The sequence below is a fragment of the Dipteris shenzhenensis genome, chromosome 3, assembly GCF_047967505.1.
Source record: "Dipteris shenzhenensis isolate YYH24624 ecotype China chromosome 3, Dip_SZ_1.0, whole genome shotgun sequence".
Taxonomy (NCBI): domain Eukaryota; kingdom Viridiplantae; phylum Streptophyta; class Polypodiopsida; order Gleicheniales; family Dipteridaceae; genus Dipteris; species Dipteris shenzhenensis.
Window position 1 is genome coordinate 29197961 of NC_141598.1, and position 16359 is coordinate 29214319.

The window sequence follows — 16359 nt, forward strand, 5'->3', positions numbered from 1 at the left end:
GACGACACTAATATAGTGAAACACTTAGGCATTTTTGGACTAAAACTATAGATTATGGTATCTATTTGCAAACAACATAACTTTAAATGGGAGGACTCCAAATGAGGTTTGAAAAGGGCAAAAGCCCATTATTGCATACTTATGCAAGGCATTCATGCATATACCCAAAGAAAAACGTGGTTAATTAAATGATAGAAGTATTCACACTAACTTTAAACAACATAACTTTAATTTGCAAACAATATAACTTGAAATGGGAGGATTCCAAATGAGTTTTGAAAGGGGAAGAAGCGCATTATCGCATGCTGATGCAAGGCATTCATGCATATACCCAAAGAAAAATGTGGTTAATAAGATGATAGAAGTTGTTAGATATCAGTGCTCCACTCTCATGTAACTACGCGGGAACCAGCTAACTCTACTTGTAAGCCCCCCGTATGAGGAGAAGGCATTTGAGTAGCTCGGTTATCCGGTAGGTCCTAGTTTGGACACCAGATGGGGGCCATGTGTGGCCTGATGGCTAGACGGCTTCAGATAGAGTTGGCACACCACCAACTAGGCTACATGCAAGTGCGGGAAGGCATCTCTTGATTGACCGCACTGAGGGTAGATGGAGCATTTCCCGAGGCAGCCCACTCTCGGGTTACGGGGCCCGTTTGGAGCCTCAGATGATCCCGGATGGCGGTGGGCCGAACGTTGACCATAGGTTAGTTGCTCTGTTTTGCGCACCGGTTCTATCGTATGGTCGGTGGCCTATTTCGGGACCCCCAGTCGACCATTTTGGGCGGACTGGGTCAGCCACCCAATTGAGCCTAACCAACTACGACTGGTGGCTATATAAGAGCAAGCCCGTGAAGCCCATTTCATTACTGGCTACAACAACCCTTATTCCTTAGCATTCAGCCTCTGTCTTCTACTGTTTCCAGCATGCCATCGAAGCTTCTTTCACAGGAGCGCACAGCTGGGAGGTAGCGCCATCTATTGTATCAGTTCTACAGTAATCAAATTTTTTATTCTCCATACTATCTTGTTTTCTCTCTTGCATACGAGATCCTATTATCTGTTGAGCACAGATGTTGTATTATTTTCTTACAGAAGTAGTCACACCATTTTCATTGAGTACATGCCCAATGACCAAGGCTACAAATTGTGAGATTCAAAGTTTCAAGGGTTCTATACCAATAGAGATGTGATATCTAATAAATAGTAGTTATGCTAAGTCATATGCCATGGTTGAGGATCAAGGTTTTGAATTCTTGTAAGAAAAGATGCAAACAAGAGTGGAAATTGAGTTAACAAACTTGGATCGTAATATGCACTCAACTAGAGAAGAAGTGATGAAGACATTGAATTTTGTGGAGTGCTCACTATGGAGCTAACATGTATAGGGAAGCTCTAGGGAGGCTTGATGCAAAAAAGTGGTTGTTAGAAGCAATGATAGATGAGTATAACTCTCTCATAAGTAATCACATGTAAACATTATGCAATAACACAAAAACACCTACATTCCATTATAGAACGATTCAAACAAGGTGGGGATCCCACTAAGGCCCTGCAATGCAATTCCACCCAAATTGCAAACCAAGCAAACAAACAACCGTCGAAATGAATGGAGCAATATCTTCTGCAATGCTTTCTGAAGACAAGGAGAATGCATGTAAAAGCAAGAGGGACGAAAGAAATCTAGCCAAAACAAAGGCAAACAAACGATCGAAAGGGAAAAAACTCTACGTACGATGCAGGAGATCCAATGATGGACGAAAACCCTAATGACAAATCGAAATCGACGGAAACTAAGAACTAAGTTGATCTCTAGCCCTTCCTCTTTCATCTTCTCGATGGCTTTCGGGCCCGTTTGTGCATCGTGGGTTGTCAAAACCATGGTATAAAAGCTCTCATAGCCATTGATCGATAGATGCATTAGAAAGCCGTGGCCAAAACCATGTACTAACCAAATAGTAATCATATAGTGTTCAAGAAGTATAAATACTTGCTCCATAGCCAAGTTCAAATGCAAAACCAAAAAGCACCTCCCCTGTTCCAAATAAACCACCATAATGAAATTGTCTCTATGCCTAATCATGACCGGTAACTTTGCTTAACTCCAACATGCAAACTTTACTCACCTTTAATTTATTACAATAAGAACAAGGTGCTTTGCTCGAGCTCAAAGCTTGCATACACTGAACCACCTCACACAAAGCAACAACTCACACAATGCATACATGCCTGAAGTTTTGAAACTCATAAACATGGCACAAATGCAACCGTTACATCCCCGTGCTAGAAAATTTCTTGCTATCCCTGAAAAAAACATGGCCAAGAACTCCAACAAGTGGCTAAACCTGCAAGCCTTGTTGCTTGTCTCTCCACAACTTCGACGTTGTACGTGAAATGCCCTAGGGGGCCATGCACATAGATCAAGGCACCTTGGTCGATGTGAGAGGCCAAGGCCAATACGGCACATAACCAATTATGTTGCCAGGTGAGCATTCCATGCTGACGTGCCCCAAACGGATGACACTTATGTAGATTAAGGAGTACTTCAAAAATGGTGAGCCGTAAGCCATTTTTTAAGTGCGGAAAAGATGTTAGATTCGAATTCGGGCAGGTGCATTCGAGAGGCATTACCCTTCCACAGATTTTCCAACTGTCGAGATCACTCTTCAGCCGACCCAAGCCTTTGACGGAGTAGGGAATTGGCTCCGGGATTACGATTATGAAACGGCTGGATTACGATTATGGATGGGCTGGGATCGGACAGTCGTGATCTACGCTCCGCCGACCCGAGCCGTTGACGGGGATTTGGTGAGATGGTGTTGACAGATCACCGAAGAATCTCTACAGTCGGCCAATGGGGTCGGAAAGCGGACCCTCGCTAGCCAGTCTCTCCATTCCCAAGTCCCCTGAATTGCCCTCCCAAGTTCATCTCTTTGTTTGACAGTTGGAGCGTGCAACCCCAACGAAATTATGCAGCCTTGGCATCGCTCAGATGCTGCGGCAAAGTTTGACAGCCCATTTACGACCTCTAGCAACCCCAAACTCTCCACCATCAGAGTCTCCATGGGAAATCCAGGAAGTCACTGCGGTGGCGGACGATTCTTCTCGTGGCTCTTCTCGAAGTATCGCAAAATGTTCGCTTTCAGTTATTGCAGGACAGAACGCGCGGTGAAGCTCTGACTACACGACGCCAGCTTTACTGGAGCACAGGTGAGTTGAATCTAAAGTAGAACCCTACAAGAGAGCAGAGGCTGGGAGATGCTTAGCTTAGAAGAGGCACTAACATTTTTGGACCGGATGCCCCAGTTACCTTCCGTTGAGAATTTCACATGCTTCTTTCAAAAGTGCAGGAAAAAAAAGAATCTAGCTTATGTCAAGCGCTTGCATGCCTACATGAGCAACAGTGGGCTGGAATCTCATAGATTTCTTGGGAATCACCTCGTTCCAATGTTGGTCGAAGTTGGAAACATTTGCGATGCTCAACAGGTTTTTGACAGGTTAGTGGATCGGAATGTGTATTCTTGGACTTCTCTCATCAATGGTTACATTGAATGTGGAGAATCACAGCATGCCCTTAGCCTGTACCAGGAATTGCAAGACGATTGTGTACATCCTAGCAAGTATACGTTTGTGGCCCTACTAAAGGCTTGTGCTAGGATAAAAAATGTGGAAAGAGGCCGAGAGATACACGCGGAGATTACCAGAAAGGGATTGCAAAGAGATCTTTTTGTTGGCAGCACTTTGGTTGATATGTATGCCAAATGTGGCTTGCTTACAAAAGCACAGGAAGTGTTTGACGAGCTTCCAGTTCGAAGTGTAGTCTCATGGAATGCTCTAATCGCAGGGTATACCAAACATGGGCTTGGGAAGGAAGTGCTGAGCTGTTTTGAGCAGATGCAACTCGAGGGTGTCTCGTCAAATGCTCTCACGTTTGTTTGCAGCTTAAAAGCTTGTAGCAGCATAGGAGCCTTAGACAGAGGCCAAGAAATACATGCCGAGATTGCCAGAAAGGGGTTGGAAGGAGATCTTTTTATTGGCAACACATTGGTGGACACATATGGCAAATGTGGTTCACTTGCAAAAGCACATGAATCATTTGACAGTCTTCCAGTTCGAGATGTGGTATCGTGGAATGCACTAATGGCAGGATATGCCAAACGTGGGCTTGGTGAGGAAGCGCTGAACTGTTTTGAGCAGATGCAACTAGAGGGTGTCTCTGTGGATGCTCTCACGTTTGTTTGCATCTTGAAAGCATGTGCCTGCATAGGAGCCATTGTGAAAGGCCTAGAAATACATGCTGAGATTGCCAGAAAGGGGTTAGAAAGAGACCCCTTGGTTAACAACATCTTGATTGATATGTATGCCAAGTGTGGCTTCCTTGCAAAAGCAAGGGAAGCATTTGATAAGCTTCCAGCTCAAGATGTAGTCTCATGGACTGCGCTAATCACAGGGTATGCTGAGCATGGGCTTGGCGAGGAGGCACTAAACTGTTTTGAACAGATGCAACTGGAGGGTGTCGCTCCAAATGCGACCACGTTTGTTTGCAGTTTGAGAGCTTGTGGCAGCATAGGAGCCATAGACAAAGGCCGAGAAATACATGCTGAGATTGCAAGGAAGGGGTTGGAAAAAGATCTTTTTGTTGTCAACACCTTGGTTGATATGTATGCCAAATGTGGCTCGCTTGCAAAAGCATGGGAAGCATTTGACAGGCTTCCAATTAGAGATGTGGTCTCGTGGAATGCATTGATTGCAGGATATGCCGAATGTGGGCTTGGTGACAAAGCACTGGACTGTTTTGAACAGATGGAACGAGAGGATGTCTCTCCAGATGCTCTCACATTTGTTTGCAGCTTGAAAGCTTGTGGCAGCTTAGGAGCCATAGACAAAGGCCGAGAGATACACACTGAGATTGTTAGGAAGGGGTTGGAAAGAGATATTTATGTTGGCAGCACCTTGGTCGATATGTATTCCAAATGTGGTTCGCTTGCAAACTCGTGGGAATTGTTTGAAAGGCTTCCGGTTCGAGATGTGGTCTCATGGAATGCATTGATTGCAGGATATGCTGAACACGGACTTGGTGAAGATGCATTGGACTGTTTCCAGCAGATGCAAATGGAGGGTGTCTCTCCAGATGCTCTCACATATATTTGCAGCTTGAAAGCTTGTGGGAGCATAGGAGCTCTTGATCAGGGTGGAGAATTACATAGTATGATTTTGATAAAGGGGTTGGAAAGAGATTCTGTTGTTGGCAACGCCTTGGTTGATATGTATGCCAAATGTGGGGTGCTTGCAAAAGCAAGGGAAGTGTTTGACAGTCTTCCAGTTTTGGATGTCATCTCATGGAATGCACTAATTGCAGGATATGCCCAGCTAGGAGAAAATGAATTGGTATTCCATATGTTTGAGAAAATGAGAAGAGAATGCATGAAGCCAAGTGGGGTCACGTTCCTTGGTATTCTTTCTTTATGCAGTCACACGGGTCTAGTGGATAAGGGCCAGATGTACTTTGACATCATGATCCAAGAGTATGCTATTACTCCAACTATCCAGCACCACAATTGCATGGTTGATCTTCATTGCCGTGCAGGACAAATAGACAAGGCAGTAGCGATTGTGAAGAAGATGCCTTTCCATCCTAATCTCGTGGTCTGGCATACTGTGCTGGGTGCTTGTCGACAGTGGGGTAACATGGAACTTGGAAGACATGCCTTTGAACATGCGGTGCAATTGGATGACACAGATGCTGCAACCTATGTCTTGATGTCTAATATCTATGCAGATACTCACATGCAGCAAGGTTGAGGCAAGGAGTGTAAGAAAATGAACATGGATGAAGCCAGGATATGGCTGGTAGGCTGACGTATCATTGTGGATACTTCTCGTGGGGGATGCAACCCTTCCAAAAGAAAACTATATATGTAAAGCGAGGACATCTTTCCCTGAAAATGAGCGAAGGGAAGTTCCAATGTTTGCATTGCACTATGGGACATATCCAAGGCCGCAAATAAAAGTAATGTGGCCCATGGCATAGTGGGATGCTGGTCATTGTGTACCCTAATCAATATACCCAAGGGGACAGCCTTGAAAGTCATGCAGTCACTGCAGTCGTATCAAAGATAGAGCTATGAGCTATTCCTCTCATGTCTTTGTAATGGCCACCATATCAAAGTTGGAGCACCTATATCAAAGATAGAGCAGTGAACTATTTTTGTTAGAGATGCACCTATATCAAAATGTGGACTTGTGGGGACTATTGAGGCTATGGAGTGCTTTGAAATCATACTCTAGAATCTGGAAAGACACCTGAGATGTACCCAGAGGAGGAAATTGAGTTGGATCATGATTTATGTTGAGATGAGTTGCCTCTATAAGGGGATGTATCTATTGCTTTAAAAAAAGCTGGCGTGATCTTATTTTAAGAAATCCAAGTCCTTTAATTTCTATGAAGTCGATAGATCTCAAACTAGTCTTGGTTTCTGCAAAGATCTGGTTTTTTAGTGAATGCACTGCTTGCAATTTTTCTTACTATGATCTCTTCGTTCAGTACTCTTGTGATTACCTCGTGATTTTTGGAGTTCACCATGTAAAGTATAATCATGACAATTACTCATATTGCTTCAAGCTCAAACATTAATGTATTGTACCCTCTGTAAAGAAAATGCTAGAGTGTCCTCATGGAGTGTTGTATATTGTAAAATCTCTGTTTAGGGAGCACATCATGTGTGACTTTGTACTAAATTGTTCATTGTTAGTTGACAAGGGACCCTTTTGTGGGGAAATGTGTTTGGTTCACATAGGGTGTCTTTGAACCAGCTACACACTATGAGCCTAAAAATCAACAACAGCCGTATTGTAATGTCAGTAACATTAGTGCATTGATACAAGTGTGAGGCATCCATAGCCTAGCCCCTATCATAGGATAGCCTTCTAAACTTTGTGCTGCAAAGTGGCTGCAGAGTCAGCTCTTAACCAAACCTCTCATCTGACATTTGGGAAAATATAAGCATCCTAAATGCCCCATGGCATTTGGCAGCCCTTTGGTCCCACTCTCATGAAACTCTATAAGAAAGTGTGGGGGTTGCATCCCCCTTGCGCAATTGTTTGATAGCGGCTTGTCCAATGAGGGAGTTCTAGGGACTAACCTTGATGGGTTGCATCCCCCTTGAAACTCTATAAGAAGGTGTGGGGGTTGCATCACCTTGCAAAATTGTTTGATAGCGGCTTGTCCAATGAGGGAGTTTGACAAGACCCCACCACTCCTGAAACCTCTGATTTGCAAGCAAACACAACACACCAAACATGAGGAATCTGAGCAGGCTGCTCACCACCCAACCATGACATCTACAGGATGCGATCCCGAATTAGGATATGTCCCCTCCGAGCCACGAGCTGAGCTACTGGCACGAACTCCCAACCAGATCCTAACCAGCCTGGTGTCCCATATCACCAGGTGGCACCGTGAAGCTTGGGATCTGCTGTTGGGTCTTGGGCTACGCTATGATGTAGGCGTGCATCCGCGACTCAATCCAAGATTACACCTAGCACCTAAGAACGAGACTTGCTCCCATCGGCTCTCTGAGAACTGAACCTCTGGGCCCCTTATATAGAGTCGGGCCCCAAGCGCCAAAAATAGCGAAGACCTCTAACTGGTTCGTACCCTTGCCACTCAACCCGAGAAACAAGCCTACCTAGTCCTAAGCCTCCCTCTAACTGGTTCGTACCCTTGCCACTCAACTCAAGAAACAAGCCTACCTAGCCCTAAGCCTCCCCAAGCTACTTGAGCTAGTCTTGTGTGCCCCAGTACACGTCAGATACCAATCCGTGCGCATGACATACTTTCCCTCCTCTAAGAACTCACTCCTAAGTTCGCTAAAAAACCCGGGAATGTCCTCTGGAGGTTCTGTAATGTCTCCCATGTTGCATCCTCCTCGACACGATCCTTCCACTTGATCTTGTATTCCGTGATAGTTCGATTACGAATCTGTCTTTCACAAAATTCAAGAATACTCTCAGGTTCGTGTGGAATAAAAGTCAAATCTGTAACTTCTATTATTTCTTGAGGAGAAACAAGTTGATCATCCACACCTAGTAACTCTTTCAGTCTGCTGACATGAAACACTGGATGTACTTTAACATCAGGAGGCAATTCTAGAATATATGCAACTGGTCCAATTCATTTAATAATCTTGAACGGACCACAGTATGTGGGGGATAATTTCGGAACCAAACCAGTACTTAGGCTCTTGGATTCCTTGAGAATACGCAAATATACCATCGTTCCTTCAGAGAACTCTGTGGTAAATGATGTCTGTTAGCATAAAATCTGTCCCGATCTTGGGCACTTCTAATAGACTCCTTGGCAAACTGCACATTTCTTGCATGTTTTGCAAGAATGTCTTTGCAACATCATTTTGAATTCCCTTAAACCTAACCATAACTGGTGACTTGGGTTGAAACCTATACATAAGCATTAAAGGAATGTAACCAGTACTCGAATGCTTTGCACTGTTACAAGCAAATTCTATCATGGGGAGATAATCTTCCCATGAAGACTGTCTCTTAAAAACATATTCCCGAAGCATATCTTCAACCAATTGGTTGACCTTCTCTGTACTGCCATTAGATTGTGCATGCTCTGAGGAACTCAGAGTAGTTTCCAACTTCTCAAAAACAAGTGTCTAGAAGTTACTTGTAAACTCCGAGTCCCTGTCGCTGACTATGTTATACAGCAAACCATACAGCTTAAACAAGTGGTCCACAGACTCGTGAGCCAGTTGAACAATCAAGATGGTGGTTCTAGTAGGTAAGAATCTAGCCATTTTTGTCAGACGGTCTACTATGACCCAAATGGAGTCATGACCCTTGCGCGTTCTAGGCAACCTAGTATTACAATCCATGGAAATACTTTCCCATTTATTGCCTGGGATTTGCAACGGCTGTAATAACCTACGCTTCTAAGACATTCTACCTTAGTAACGTGACAAACCCGGCAACCTACCACATAGTTTTTAATAAATGCATGCATCTTAGGCCAATAAAAGGTATGTTTCACGTGAGACAGAGTCCCATGTATACCTGGATGTCCAGCACTAGGAGCATCATGACACTCCCAGAGAATCTTGGATTGAAGATCCGAAACATCTGGTACACATATCTTTCCCTTTCAGAACAACAAGCCGTTCCTAATCATCCACTGACCTCCCACCGCCTGTACCATAGGTGGCACAATCCCTGAGTCCTGGTCAACCATGGAGCTCCCATCCTACACTTTTTGCCAATAAGAATTGAAATGACTATCAGTTGTGCAAAGCCCTCTCAAGGATTGAAATAGGTCTGAGGATATTTCCGTAACTAACATAGCATTTACAAACTTGACTCGACTTAAGGCATCCGCCACACTATTCATTGAACCCTTTTGATAACGTATTTCAAAATCAAAATCTTGCATTAACTTTTTGCCCATCTAGCCTTTCTTCCCCTCAATTCAGACCCGTCACACACATACTTGATTGACTGATGATCCGTTAATACAAGAAACTTCGACCCATACAAGTAGTGTATCCAAACCTTCAAAGCATACACAACTGCATAGAGTTCTTTTTCTAGTGTGGGCCAACGATATTGGGTGTCGTCTAGCTTTTTGCTCTCAAAAGCTACAGGTCTGCCCTCTTGGAATAAAGCTGCCCCAATCGCAAAATCACTCACATCAGCCTCTAAAACATAAAGCCAGGTAGGATCGGGTGATGCAAGAACGGGTGCTTCCTTGATAGTTAACTTCAAGTTTTCAAAAGCCTTGTTCAATGCATCATTCCAAGAGATCGGTTGGGTGGACCTGTGTCCACGACCTTTCAATATGTTGGTCAGGGGTGCCGTGATGTTCGAATAATCACGCACAGACTTCCGTAGAAAAACCGTAAATCCTAGGAAAGAACGAAGTTGTTTCAATGTCTGAGGGATGGGCCATTCCAAAACCTTTTGAATACAATCCAGATCAATGCTAATACCTTCAGAAGAAATCTTGTGTCCTAAGTAAATGATCTCCTTCATAAAGAAGTCACATTTACTCATCTTGGCATAGAGCTTATGCTGTCTTAGTATAACTAAGACAATCTGGAGGTGTCCAATGTGATCCTCTAGTGTTCCACTATATACCAAGATGTCATCTAAGAACACGACAACAAATTTGCCCAGAAAATCTCGGAACAAATTGTTCATCATTTGCTCAAAGGTAGTAGGAGCATTGGTCAAACCAAAAGGTAATACGAGAAACTCATAGTGGCCATACCTAGTTCGGAATGCAGTTCTATCTATGTGTTTAGCATAGATACGGATTTGGTGATAACCCATACACAAATCCATCTTAGTGAAGTACTTCGCTCTGGCCAAACGGTCTATCAAATCATCGGAACGAGGAAGAGGGTATCGATTCTTAATTGTCACTTTATTCACTCGTTTATAATCTATACACATTCTCCATGAACCATCTTTCTTCTTTCTTAAAAGGACAGGTGCTCCCCAAGGGGATTTACTTGGGCGAATATAGCCCATATTCAGATAATCTTGTAGCTATGAAGCTAACTCATCCTCCTTAAGCTAGCTCATCCTATAAGGTGGAACACTAATAGGTTGAGCCCCAGGTATTAAATCTATGCAATGGTCTATTGCCCATTCTGGAGGTAAACCTTTTGGCATTTAAGCAGGGAATACATCCATGAAATCATCCAACAAGGTTCTCAATTCACGGTGTTCAAACCCGCTTAAATAATCTTTGTTATTAACAGAGACAACAAATGAAGAAAGCAAAATTAAAACACACTGATACACATCATAATGAGAAGTGTTTAGTATATTCAGAAGCTGCATCGCAGATACAATAGGTCCCTGAGAAGAGGGAATATTATCACATTGAATACAAAATTGGGTGTCCTTATCCAAAAAAGAGAGTGTATGCTCTTTTCATCCAATCTGAATATTGTGGGTTTTAAACCACTCTATTTCGATTAACAAGTCCACATGTTCCAAGTGCATGACATAGCACGTAAGAGCAGCTAAATCCCATCTGGAAGCTGCACCTCACAGGTGTGATCGCTAGGTATCATGGATAGCCCCATCCTCTGCACAAGTTTGTATTTAACAAAATTGTGAGAGCTTCCTGGGTCAAAGAAAATGTGAATTCTTTGGTCCCTTACTTCTCCATAAACTTGGAAAAGGTCATGGGGGCCAAATAACGAATTATTAAAAGTCCAATTACAAGAAAGTGGGCAGGAAATGACATTTACAGAAATACCTATCATCAAAACTTGGTTAGCTCCCTTAGCTTTGGTACCTTGTCCTGCATGGAGCTACGGTCCCGACGCTTGCATCTGGTTCTTGCGCTTAGGACAATCATTCCGAGTGTGGCCCCGCTCCTCGCATATGAAGCAACGTCCTTCTTTCTTTAACTTTAATGTGCGTAGGAAACGAGCACGACCATTCGTCATCTAAGTCGAGTTCTTCTTGGAGGCATTGTCTATAGACTTCGACTCCCCGGTACCAGTGGTAGACTGAAAGAACTCCCTCTTATTCTTCCCACTCGTGTCAGCAATGGTGGTTCCCTTTGCGCTGGCCATGGTATCATCATGGATGCGCGCATAGTTCATGGCCTCTTGCAAAGTGATATACTTGTTGTTCTTAATCAGAAGCTTGTACGAGTTAGGCAAACCATCCACAAAGAAAACTGGATTAGCTCGTCCATTTGTAGAACATTGATTGACTAGTCTTTGATCTAAGAAGACTTCTAAGAATTTCTTTTTGGCATATTTCCATCTTTGCCTCAATCAATTTTGGGGTTTTTTCCCCAAATTCAAAGATGATTTACATTTAAGAGGAGGAAGTGAAGGTTACTGTACAAGATCTAAGTTGTATTCACTGTATAGAATTCCACACTCTAATATTTTTACTTTTTTCTTTTTAAATCTTGATTTTGCACATCATGTGATGACATGTAGAGCTCAAAATCCTGGCCAATTTCCATTTTAAATTGCCTACAAATTCTTCTGAGCTCAAACATTATGGATTTCCAAACTTTGATAAAGAAGAGGCGTCGAAAAGGGTGATGTGGAAATCACATGCACATGAAGTGTGTGTGCCTATGCAGCACAATATGTCACATACAGGTTGGAGGATGCACATGTGTGAAAGAATGATGCATAAATTGAGAAGCATTGGCCCTCCAAATGGGGTACAAGGAGTGCCCACGTGAGTGTACTTTTGTTATTGACAACTCTACAATGCTCATGCAATCCACAAACCACATATGAATGCATAATGCCTCATGCACACATTCCATGCATACGAGAGGTCACAACCTCTCATGCCTCTTGGGATCCATCCCTTGGGCATACCCCATTATTCTACCCTTAGCCTATGACACTTTTATGTCTACCATTTATTAATGCACCCATGCATTCCTACCCATTCCTATCCTAGGACCTACATGTGTGAGTGCTCCATTTATTCCATATCAATTAACATATCCAATACATTATCCATATGGCATTTAGCCATTTAAACCTACCTAGCCTGCCTACTAATTATTACATTTGATCATTCTAGACTACAAAATCGTGTCATGACATAGTAGTAATGCGGTAGGTGTGTGTACATACAGAGCACACAAAATCGTGTCGTGACACAATAGTGATGCAGTAGGTGTGTGTACATACAGAGCGCATAAAGTTCTTACTATGAGTGCCATGTGTCACTGTGAGGTGGTCGCGATAATATGGTAGTGCTAGCACATGGATTGCCATGTGTCACAGAGGTGGCAGACGATGTTGACATGGTAGATGATGATGGGGCAAATGATGACATGGAATTACCACATGGCTTTCATGCTATTGCATTGCCTTATGGTTTTCGAGTGCCATAGAGTTGTAGTAATTGTAGGTGGTTGTTGCTAGGTGCTTAGGTCCATCATGTCATGTTGGTCATCTTGCTTGTAGAGTCCTACTTATTGGTTGTATACTGTTTGTTGCATATGGTCCATTCATCTAGTGTTGTACTACTGTAGTGTTTGTTGCATTCACATTGTCATCGTGCTTGTTGTTTGCTTTGTTGCTTGTTGGCATGTTGTGCTACTAGTTCGCTGCACCTGCTACTACTATTTTTGCATGTACATTGCTTAAGCCTTGTGCTACATAACTTTGCTTTTGTATGGAGTAGTTTTTGTTGTTGTCACATTGTGTTTGCCTTATATGCCTTGTTGATTGTTGTTGTGTGCCTTGTTGGCCATTTGCATAGTCATGATTGTTGTGTTGCTGGTACTTGTTGTACACTTTGATAGGTCATTGTTGTGATAGTTTGCTTGCTATTGTAGATTCATAGGCTTGTCTTCGTAAATAGGTCTTGTAGACTAGATAGAATAGGAGTAGAATAGTAGACTTTCTCTCTCCTCTACATTCCTCATATGCATGAACACACACTCACATCCATCCAAAATCCGAGCAATTGCACCCTCTCATGCCTTTTAGGCTAACATTCATTGGCATCCCCATTATTCTATCCTTAGCCTATGACAATTAATGCCATACCCATGCATTCTATCCCCCCCCCCCTCTCTCTTCCTCATCTTTCTTCCTAAACATGTGTTTACCAGCCAGGTAGGTTGAGAAAGAATCACTAAGTGAAAGGAAGATACCTATGAATAGAATAGAAAATCATCATGAACTCATGACAATTCCTAGAAAAGCCAACAAACTAACAAGTCAACTTCACAACTCTCTTGTTGACATGCATAGCATACTCATAGAGCAACAAAACAAAAAAATCATGAAGCTATCCACCAACAAAGATAAGATGTTCTTGTTCCCCCAATGGCTAAGCTAAGCTTGCAAACAATCCAAGAATATGCAGACTGAAAACATTGTCAGCATGAATCATGCTAGAGGCATAGTCTCACAATGAGAAAAATAAAATTGCAAGAATGAATCTTGCTAGGGGGATAGTCAAAGTGAATGAATCTTACTTAGAGGATAGTCAAAATGAAATGACAAGGAGGCTCAAAAAATGTTGCCAATGTGAATCTCGCTCAAAGGAATACTCTCACTAAGAGAAAACATTGCCAGCATAAATCTTGTTAGAGGGATAGTCAACATGAAAAGAGAAGGAGGTTCACAATAACACTACTGTGTGTGACCCACTATAAAGATTCTCTCAAAATAGTGTTAGGTTTAAACAATATTTTAAAATTGAGGTGAAATTTAAAACTATCTATTAAAAAACATAATAAGTTCATATACAATACTTTTGTGAGAGAATTTTAGACATCCTAATATTCAAAAAATTGTTACTTTTATATATTGGATCTTTAAAAAGAAATAGATAAGTTTAACATCCTTCGTAATTTACAAGCCATGATTTTTTGATAAGATGCACTTTTGTGATGCATATTCGTTTATCATAAATTATTATTTGTGACTTCGGGCAGATGGTAAGTTTCTTTGCTTGAAAATACTTTTTTTCATGGAATTCATGAACTAGTGTGAGTCTCATCAATGCAACCATATGACATTACAACCTGTGGAAGCTTAATTTGGATATATTCGAATTGAATATGGAAATTTAAAAGGCTAAATAAGTAAATTCTCAACTGTCTCTCACCTTGATTTGTATTTTCAACATATCATTGATTATCCCCTATATATATAACCTTATGCTAGTGGTTTTGGTTGGGTTCTATGCACCTCACTTTCTTGCATGCCATTGTCTTAGCAGGTTAAACTGATTGGAATAAACAAGCAATCCATAATGCCCATTGCCAACAAACCAAAATAAAGATAATGCATGGACGGTTCTTTGGGTGGAAAATTCCATAGGATAGAAGAATCTCTTGAGATGAGAAGCTTTATAGTCCACTACTTTAATCTCTTTTCCATCTTGTGAATTGGAAAAAAGAAACTTTATGTTCCACTTTGCCATCCTTTCTGCAAACTCTAACTTATCAATGCAACCATATGACATTACAACCTGTGGAAGCTTAATTTGGATATATTTGAATTGAATATGGAACTTAAAAGGCTAAATAAAGTAATATTCTCAACTATCTCTCATCTTGATTTGTATTTTCAACATATCATAGATTATCCCCCATATATATAACCTTATGCTAATAGTTTTGGCTGGGCTCTATGCACCTCACTTTCTTGCATGCCATTGTCTTACCAGGTTAAACTGATTGGAATAAACAAGCAATCCATAATGCCCATTGCCAACAAACCAAATAAAGATAATGCATTATATAAAAGGGAGGGTTCTTTGGGTGGAAATTTCCATAGGATAGAAGAATCTCTTGAGATGAGAAGCTTTATAGTCTACTACTTTAATCTCTTTCCCATCTATGAATTAAAAAAAAGGACAACCATGTGGCTCACTGGCCTATAAAAAGATAGAATTCAATTAAAAAAACTCCAAATCCAAAAGGGCTGAGTAGACTAATACGAAGTAGTCCCAAATCTTAGATTCAATAATAAGTTGTATCTACAAGAACTCGTGCTTTAAGGGAGTTTCTTCTAGTGGATTAGACCCAACTCATATTGGCCAAAATTGACAACGTGGCACGATAGCTTTCAAAAAGATGGGTTATAATTTTAAAAACTGATGAGTAGGAGCAACAACTTGGTGACATTTAGATCTATGGTTGAGCCATGTAGTAGCTAGACAAAGCACAATCATAGTAGGTTGGCCTACACATAGGTCTAAAATGTACTCCACAATTGTGTAAAAACATGTCACATCTGGTAACTAAGTGAATCTCAGAGTTGCACACCTCTAAGAATGAATTTGGGATCGATTGAGATGAGAAATGGAGTTTGACGCATCAATCACATGTTTAGAGCACACTTCACCATGGTGGGTCATGATGATGGGAAAGAAAGAGGACTACATTGAGAGCACTTTTGGATGGATCAAACGTGGGGAAATTTTGGTAGCCTTGCTGAGAGGGATCAAGGTGTTTGCATTGGCAATGAAAATGCTAAATGAGGTAGGTGTTGAAGAAAAATTAGAGGAGTCAGAGGATGAGTTCGATGCATCATGGGCTATAATATCCATGACAATTGAACAAAAAGTCACTAAAGTTATGACAAGAATTGCATGATGTGCAAACGTCCCAAATAAGGGAGAAAACCACTGGAACGGACAAGGGTCCCAAGTTGACAAGGAAAATATGAGCCTAGACTCACAAAATGAGTTAGCAGCAAAGTGGGTAAGCAACTGGGTGAGCAAGGCTCAAATGTAGATGAGCAATGGGTGAGCAAGGTCAAAGGCTAGATGAATAGGTGGGTGAGAAAGGCCCAAGGTCGGATGATATTGTGGGTGACC

General features: G+C 41.8%; 1 pseudogene across 2 annotated transcripts; it reads left to right on the plus strand.

The window, feature by feature from the left end:
* The first annotated feature begins 2589 nt into the window (after positions 1-2589).
* Positions 2590-6423, plus strand: LOC147903626 (pentatricopeptide repeat-containing protein At4g13650 pseudogene; annotated as a pseudogene). Of its 2 annotated transcripts, none has more exons than XR_015543849.1 (2): positions 2590-3210; positions 3351-6423. The product of XR_015543849.1 is annotated as a pentatricopeptide repeat-containing protein At4g13650 pseudogene, transcript variant X1 (transcript). The 2 variants fall into 2 exon arrangements; XR_015543850.1 differs by lacking the exon at positions 2590-3210 and having other exon boundaries at positions 3404-3497; positions 3589-6423.
* Positions 6424-16359: the final 9936 nt, after the last annotated feature.